Source organism: Microcaecilia unicolor, chromosome 8 (genome assembly GCF_901765095.1).
Source record: "Microcaecilia unicolor chromosome 8, aMicUni1.1, whole genome shotgun sequence".
NCBI classification, from domain to species: Eukaryota; Metazoa; Chordata; class Amphibia; order Gymnophiona; family Siphonopidae; genus Microcaecilia; species Microcaecilia unicolor.
Genome location: NC_044038.1, coordinates 111657297 through 111666074, shown reverse-complemented (window position 1 = coordinate 111666074; position 8778 = coordinate 111657297). Strand labels below are relative to the sequence as shown.

Sequence of the window (8778 nt, the reverse complement as noted above, 5' to 3'; positions counted from 1 at the left end):
CACAAATTTTAAAAATGAAAATGAAATGAAATTCTACATTGCAAACTATCTATTGCATACTTTTGCACACCACTATAAATGATGCTGTTTGAGAGGTGTTCAGTTCATGGCTGGTGTTAAAATACAAAGTTGAAGAAAATAAATACTCTTGTGTTGTTTCTGATTCCACTGGAGGATATCACGTCATCCTCTGCTGGTCTCCTGCTTTTCAGTAATTAATGTTCAGAGCACAGCACACTGTCATATCTTACCATTTATGGTAAAAACCCAAGTTATGTAAGGAGAAACCATGAGCATATCTGTCATATTAGAGAACATTGTAGAGGCTTTTCTAGCCTACTCTCAGCGCTTATAGCCAGGACTTTACGCTGAGTGTAGGAGATTTCATGGGATAACAGAACACTATTAAGGTCCTGGAGACCGTAAGTAATTTTAGTTTTCTTTTGCTACAAATTGTACCTCAGATTTGTTGTTCAAGGGTCCAGATTTACCTTGGGGGGGGGGGGGGGGGGGGGGGGGGGGGGAAGAATACTCAGATGTCAAATCAAATGCTGCAGCACAATTAGAAATATTTTTTTCATTTTATACTTTAGCTCTGTTTGCCTCAGTTTTCTTATTTTTTAATACATTTTTACTAAGGTGCCCAATTTAAGGTTTAAGATAATGTCATTTAGATCTAATGTTTTCTTTCCATGCTACCACTATATGGAATGATTTACTACAGTGTATCAGAACTGAATTTATCTTCAGTTTTGAAGGAAACCAAAATCTTTATTTGATAAGGCCTAAGAGTTTTACTGTGATAATTTGAAACAATTCTATTCATGTTTGTGATTCATGTAATTCCCCATGCGCTGATTTTTGGGTCTCTTCTGTTGGAAGCCACCTAAAACCACCAGTTGGGGATTTGTGCAGTAAACAAACTCCATATTAGAATAGATTAAGTTTAATAAAACCACCTCTACCTGTTCTGTTAGCTAGCTAATCACACTCTGTCTCTCTCTCTCCAGATTCCTACACTACATCACACCTAGAGCTGCTCATTAACATTTACAATCAACCTCATCCATTGTCAAAGTGACTTTTTTAAGGCATTTATGGTTTCTTTCTAAATTTTAAATCATACGCTATCACTTACGTTCATGCACCCCTGTCAATGTACGTGTATTCTGATACATGGCAGCTGGGGGTATGGGGACCTCAGAGTACAGAGTTCATCTCTGGGATGTAGAGGAGTGAAAGAGAAACCGAGAGCTGTCAAGTTTTGTCCCTAGAGAGAGGTTACATTGAGGCCCTACCTATGTTCTGACAGCTTGGCTCTGAAAGACTATCAGTATTTGCTGGGCTGGTACTAGAGTCTTAGACATCCCAAGTCAGGCCTCACCATTATAAGCCAACCCAAAAATCTAGGACGAAGACTTGGTACAACAAATTATTTATGCACATTTATAAATCACACATTCATAATGTGCTTAATGTTGCAAGCTATATATTACAGTAGCAGGGAAGAAGTGGCTAACATGCTATTTCTCTTCTCTATTGCCCTCCACCCCCACATACAGCATATCTGGGATAGAAGGTAAAGCGATCTGTCCCCTTTGCTCATCCAGCCACTCTCAGCAGCTACAGCCTAAAGTCTCTCCATCACCTACCCCACCAGTCCAGCAGTAGCGTTGGTGTCGTCACCCCCCCCCCCCCCAGCACTAGTTTCTGCATCTTTCCTCTCTCCCAAAAGCAGTAGCCTCGCACAATACCTCTTGTTCCCCCCCCCCCCCAAACACATTCATCCAGAGCCTCTCAATCCCTCTCCCCAGAGTAGTCTCTTCTCAACTCTTCTCTTCCTTTCTCCCTCCCCTCAAAAAAAAAAAAAAAAAAAAAAAGAACCAGGCTTTAAAATTTTAAATTGATCCAACCACCAGGGGCTGCTGTATAGAGAATCTCCTAACAATGCTTCTTATGGGCAGTTCCTTCTCCTATGAATCTCCTCCTGATTAACAAGACTCCATGTGGGTGGCCTCTCCAGGATGGACACCCCCACCTCAACTTTACCCCCCACCCCTGTCTCCCAGCACACATAGTAAAATAGTAGAAGACGGCAGAAAAAGACCTGCACGGTCCATCCAGTCTGCCCAACAAGATAAACTCATATGTGCTACCTTGATTTGTTTCTGCCATTTTCAGGGCACAGACTGTAGAAGTCTGCCCAGCACTAGCCCCGCCTCCCACCACCAGCTCTGCCGCCCAATCTCAGCTAAGCTTCCCCTACAGTGTTAGTATAACATGAAGAAAGAAATCCCTAAAACATTCAAAGTAATCAATCCATACAATTGAACATACTATAACACATTGTAAAGTAATAATCAGGCAATAGAACATCCAGTTCAAAAGGGATGCATAGATCATGAAAATGTGTGCTGGAACCAAAGCAGAAACAGTGGCCACAACTTGTCAAATTTCATCAGCTTACTACGTTTTTGAGCAGTCAGCTAACATAAATAATAAGCTTCCCAAATGGCATTTCTTACTTGAGAAGAGGTAGGAAGCATCTTTGTATACTAACATTTAGCCACCTCACGGCAGAGGACCACAATACAAGGCAATATCAATTTAACAATCTCTGGTGGCACTGATGTGTGTGGCAAATGCAAAAGAAAGACTAGGATTAGCCATTATGGAAAACACACACACATTAGAAAACATTCTCACCCACTCCTTCAAAAAGTGGTAAACAAAAGCATATTCCCACCACATGTGCACGGAGGTGCCCTCCTGCCCACAGTCTCTCCATCACTGACTCCTCCGAGATGGGAAAATTCAAGCCAATCGTGATGGGGACATATATCATCATAAAGAGATTTTATCCCATTCTCCACCAAGCTCACAGAGATGGAGAGTCAAAAAGTATTCTGGTAGATATGTGACCAGTCCTGATTAGAGAGTGAAAGGTCCAAATCTCTATCCCATATCTCTACAAACTTGGGTATATACAAGGCCCCGAGTTCTCCATTAAAGTATACACATCTCTCACATGGCTCTCTCTGCCTCCCCCTGAGTACATCCCCCTAGAGCTCTCTCTTAAACCCCCTTCTTCCACACACTCTCACAGATCTCTCTCAACCACTACCCCCAAACCCACCCCACAGCTTTCTCTTGATGACCCCACCACATAGCTGACCCCATAACTGAACTCCTCCATACATCTCTCAAGCTTTCTCTTTCACCTACACATACCTCTCCAGCTCCTACGCCCGAATGCCCATTCTGCAGTTTCCCCTCCTGCTCCATACTCCCCCACCCCACCAGCTGATGCACCTCACAAATACTCCACTCTCTCCTGTTCTCCTTCTACCTCTATGGCACACAGAAGCCCAGGTATATACCTCCCCTCCATTCTCACTGCACAGACACCCATTTCAATATCTCTCCCCACCCCCGGGTCAAAGGCACCAAGCTCACACTCTCCCCCACCTCATGGCACACAGACACCCGGTGCTCCCCCCCCCTCCTGTAACTCCAGCCCAGTGCAGATCACAAGCAAAAGAAAAAGAGAGTGGCTGTGCATCGGGCTGCATCCTCCCCCCCTTCCTCTGCCACTTTGGCATTGAATGCAAAATTTGACCCATGTTTTCAAAGTTTCCATTCAGCAGCGAGCAGCAGAAAAGGAGGCTGTTGCTTGACATGCATCTGCTCTCCTTCCTTCTACTTGTGATTTGCAGTAGGCCTGCCTGGGTTGGGGGGGGGGGGGGGAGGGATGTAGAGAGAGTACGCATGGGTAGGGTAACCATACGTCTGGATTTACCCGGACATGTCCTTTTTTGAAGACATGTCTGGGTGTGTTTTGCCAGTCCGCCTGTTTGTCCGGATTTCTGCACAAACAGGTGGGTGGGCGGCGGACCTATCCTAGCCTCCCCTCCCCTTACTTACTGTCTACTGCCCTGGTGGTCTAGTGACCTCTTAATCGGGACAGGAAAAAGCCCCCTCTTTCCTGCCCTGAGCGCTGCCCTTGCCTGTATCCTGTTGCTGTGTGACGGTCTCGGGATTCAAAATGGCTGCCGAGAGTTGACACGGCCTCGCGAGACTTCAACTCTCGGTGGCCATTTTGAATCCTGAGACCGTCACAGCAACAGGATGCAGGGCAAGGGCAGCGCTCTGGGCAGGAAAGAGGGGGCTCTTTTCCTGCCCCAAAGAGGTCACTAGACGACCAGGGCAGTAGATAGTAAGGGGAGGGGAAGGGAATATGTGATCTGGGGGGAGGAGAAGTGACGGGGGGGGGAATATGTGACAGGGGGCGGGGTAAGAGCGAGAAACGGTGGGGCGAGGATGCGAAGGGGGCGTGGTGTGGGCAGAGGCGAGGCAAGGGGCGTGACATGTGTCCTCTTTTTCAGAGGACAAAATATGGTAACCCTACGCATGGGTGTGCATGCATTCACACCTGGATTTGCTGCAGTTGAAGGGAGGGGGAGGCAGAGTAAAGAAAACCGAAAGCCTGCTGCAGTAGGTGCTTGCTTTCTGCAGCTCCACCTCTGCTGCCTACCGCCATGTGTTGTGCCAGCAAAACCTAAGCACCAGGTCTGATATTTTAGTTGCCATGGTGACCAGGCACTTGGGGTTTAAGCCCTCAGTGATTCTTCCTCTGCCTCCCAACTGCCCACATATTTGATTTTATTTAATAACTTAATATACCACTTAATACAATAAAGTTGGAAAGCAGTTTACAAAAAAACTTAACACAAAATTGTAATACAAACTAAAACAAATCAACAAAAACATGATATAGAAATTACAATAAAATCAGGAAAGAAAAAATATATATACAATTATTTGATAGACCTATAATCCAACAAAAACTTCTGATAAACTTAACTGTAATGCCAACTCAGTGAGAGCAATCCTGTAAAAACACAAAATAACTTTTAACTAGACTTTAGTGAATACTTAAAAACTTTGAACCATTTCCAAAAACTATTTACCTGGATAACTGGGTTATTTGAACATTGCCCACGCTCCTTGAGGGTACATAAGTACATAAGTAATGCCATACTGGGAAAAGACCAAGGGTCCATCGAGCCCAGCATCTTGTCCACGACAGTGGCCAATCCAAGCCAAGGGCACCTGGCAAGTTTCCCAACGAACAAACATTCTATACATGTTATTCCTGAGATTTTGGATTTTTCCAAGTCCGTTTAGTAGCGGTTTATGGACTTGTCCTTTAGGAAACCGTCCAACCCCTTTTTAAACTCTAAGCTAAGCTAACCACCTTCACCACATTTTCCGGCAATGAATTCCAGAGTTTAATTACACGTTGGGTGAAGAAAAATTCTCAGATTTGTTTTAAATTTACTACACTGTAGTTTAATCGCATGCCCCCTAGTCCTAGTATTTTTGGAAAGCGTGAACAGACGCTTCACATCCACCTGTTCCACTCCACTCATTATTTTATATACCTCTATCATGTATCCCCTCAGCCGTCTCTTCTCCAAGCTGAATAGCCCTAGCCTCCTTAGTCTTTCTTCATAGGGAAGTCGTCCCATCCCCGCTATCATTTTAGTCGCCCTTCGCTGCACCTTTTCCAATTCTACTATATCTTTCTTGAGATGCGGCGACCAGAATTGAACACAATACTCAAGGTGCGGTCGCACCATGGAGCGATACAACGGCATTATAACATCCTCACACCTGCTTTCCATACCTTTCCTAATACCCAACATTCTATTCGCTTTCCTAGCCGCAGCAGCACACTGAGCAGAAGGTTTCAGTGTGTTATCGACGACGCCCAGATCCCTTTCTTGGTCCGTAACTCCTAACGTGGAACCTTGCATGACGTAGCTATAATTCGGGTTCTTTTTTCCCATATGCATCACCTTGCACTTGCTCACATTAAACGTCATCTGCCATTTAGCCACCCAGTCTCCCAGTCTCGTAAGGTCCTCTTGTAATTTTTCACAATCCTGTCGCAAGTTAACGACTTTGAATAACTTTGTGTCATCAGCAAATTTAATTACCTCGCTAGTTACTCCCATCTCTAAATCATTTATAAATATATTAAAAAGCAGTGGTCCTAGCACAGACCCCTGAGGAACCCCACTAACTACCCTTCTCCATTGTGAATACTGTCCATTTAACCCCACTCTCTGTTTCCTATCCTTCAACCAGTTTTTAATCCACAATAGGACATTTCCTCCTATCCCATGACCCTCCAATTTCCTCTGTAGCCTTTCATGAGGTACCTTGTCAAACGCCTTTTGAAAATCCAGATACACAATATCAACTGGCTCCCCTTTGTCCACATGTTTGTTTACTCCTTCAAAGAATTGAAGTAAATTGGTCAGGCAAGATTTCCCCACACAAAAGCCGTGCTGACTCGGTCTCAGTAATCCATGTCCTCGGATGTGCTCTGTAATTTTGTTTTTAATAATAGCCTCTACCATTTTCCCCGGCACCAACGTCAGACTCACCGGTCTATAATTTCCCGGATCTCCCCTGGAGCCTTTTTTAAAAATGGGCGTTACATTGGCCACCCTCCAATCTTCCGGTACCACGCTAGATTTTAAGGATAAGTTGCATATCACTAGCAGTAGCTCCGCAAGCTCATTTTTCAGTTCTATCAGTACTCTAAGATGAATACCATCCGGTCCAGGAGATTTGCTACTCTTCAGTTTGCCGAACTGCCCCATTACGTCCTCCAGGTTTACCGTGAAGTCAGTAAGTTTCTCCGACTCATCCGCTTGAAATACCATTTCCGACACCGGTATCCCACCCAAATCTTCCTCGGTGAAGACCGAAGCAAAGAATTCATTCAGTCTCTCCGCTACGTCTTTGTCTTCCTTGATCGCCCCTTTTACCCCTCGGTCATCCAGCGGCCCAACCGATTCTTCTGCTGGCTTCCTGCTTTTAATATACCGAAAAAAAATTTTACTATGTTTTTTTGCCTCTAATGCTATCTTTTTTCATAATCCCTCTTGGCCTTCTTTATCTGCGCCTTGCATTTGCTTTGACACTCCTTATGCTGCTTCTTGTTATTTTCAGACGGTTCCTTCTTCCATTTTCTGAAGGCGTTTCTTTTAGCCCTAATAGCTTCCTTCACCTCACTTTTCAACCAGGCCGGCTGTCTTTTGGAGTTCCGTCTTTCTTTTCTAATTCGCAGAATATGTATGGCCTGGGCCTCCAGGATGGTATTTTTGAACAGCGTCCATGCCTTTTGTACAGGTTTTACTCTCTCAGTTGCCCCCCTAAGTTTTTTTTTTTACCGTTCTTCTCATTTTATCATAGTCTCCTTTTTTAAAGTTAAACGCTAACGTATTCACTTTCTGTGTACAGTTACTTCAAGGTCGATATCAAAACTGATCATATTATGGTCACTGTTATCAAGCGGCCCCAGTACCATAACGTCCCTCACCAGATCATGCGCTCCACTAAGGACCAAGTCTAGAATTTTTCCTTCTCTCGTCGGCTCCTGCACCAGTTGCTCCATAAAGCTGCCCTTGATTTCATCAAGGAATTGTATCTCTGTAGCGTGTTACATTTACCCAGTCTATATTTGGATAATTGAAGTCACCCATTATTATCACATTGCCCATTTTGTTCGCGTCTCTGATTTCTTTTATCATTTCTTTGTCTACCTGCTCATCCTGTCGAGGCGGACGGTAGTACACTCATATCACCGTTTTTTTCCCACAATGATTCAAAGGTGTGATTTGTGTCCTGCTGAATTTGTAATCTGAGTCAAGGCTCTCGTTAATATACAATGCTACCTCTCCACCAGTCCGGTCCACCCTATCACTACGATATACTTTGTACCCCGGTATGACAGTGTCCCACTGGTTATCCTCCTTCCACCAGGTCTCAGTAATGCCTATTATATTCAATTTTTCGTTTAGTGCAATATATTCCTACTCTCCCATCTTATTTCTTAGACTCCTAGCATTTGCATTTAGACATTTCAGAGTATGTTTGTTGTTCTTATTTGCATGATGCTTAGTACCTGACACTATTGATTTGACATCTTTTGTCTGATCTTTAGTTGTATTTAAGGGCACCTGGTCTACCACGGTCTGTTGTGCAACCTCACTATCCAGAAACCCTATCTTCCCTGTTTGTGAGGTATCTTTGCAAGATACCTTTTCCCGAACCATGCGCTTTTGAGCGACTGTCGGCCTTCCCCCCGTTTCTAGTTTAAAAGCTGCTCTATCTCCTTTTTAAATGCTGACGCCAGCAGCCTGGTCCCACCCTGGTTAAGGTGGAGCCCATCCTTTCGGAATAGGCTCCCCCTTCCCCAGAATGTTGCCCAGTTCCTAACAAATCTAAAACCCTCCTCCCTGCACCATCGTCTCATCCACGCATTGAGACTCTGGAGCTCTGCCTGTCTCTTGGGCCCTGCACGTGGAACAGGTAGCATTTCTGAAAATGCTACCCTAGAGGATCTGGATTTGAGCTTTCTACCTAAGAGCCTAAATTTGGCTTCCAGAACCTCTCTCCCACATTTTCCTATGTCATTGGTACCCACATGTACCAAGACAGCGGACTCCTCCCCAGCACTATCTAAAATCCTATCTAGGGGACGCGCGAGGTCCGCCACCTTCGCACCAGGCAGGCAAGTCACCAGGCGATCCTCACGTCCACCAGCCACCCAGCTATCTATATGCCTAATGATCGAATCACCAACTACAACAGCTGTCCTAACCTTTCCCTCCCGGGCAGCACTTGGAGACATATCCTCGATGCGAGAGGATAGTACATCCCCTGGTGGGCAGGTCCTGGCTACAGGAGTACTTCCTACTT

The 8778-nt window shown here is 44.8% G+C and overlaps 1 protein-coding gene across 1 annotated transcript in view; it reads left to right on the top strand.

The window, feature by feature from the left end:
- The first annotated feature begins 294 nt into the window (after positions 1–294).
- KCNMB1 (potassium calcium-activated channel subfamily M regulatory beta subunit 1) overlaps positions 295–8778 on the top strand; it is an 87812-nt gene continuing 79328 nt past the window's right edge. Inside the window, 1 exon segment of the mRNA XM_030212230.1 lies at positions 295–422. The gene's annotated coding sequence lies outside the window, so the exon portion shown is untranslated.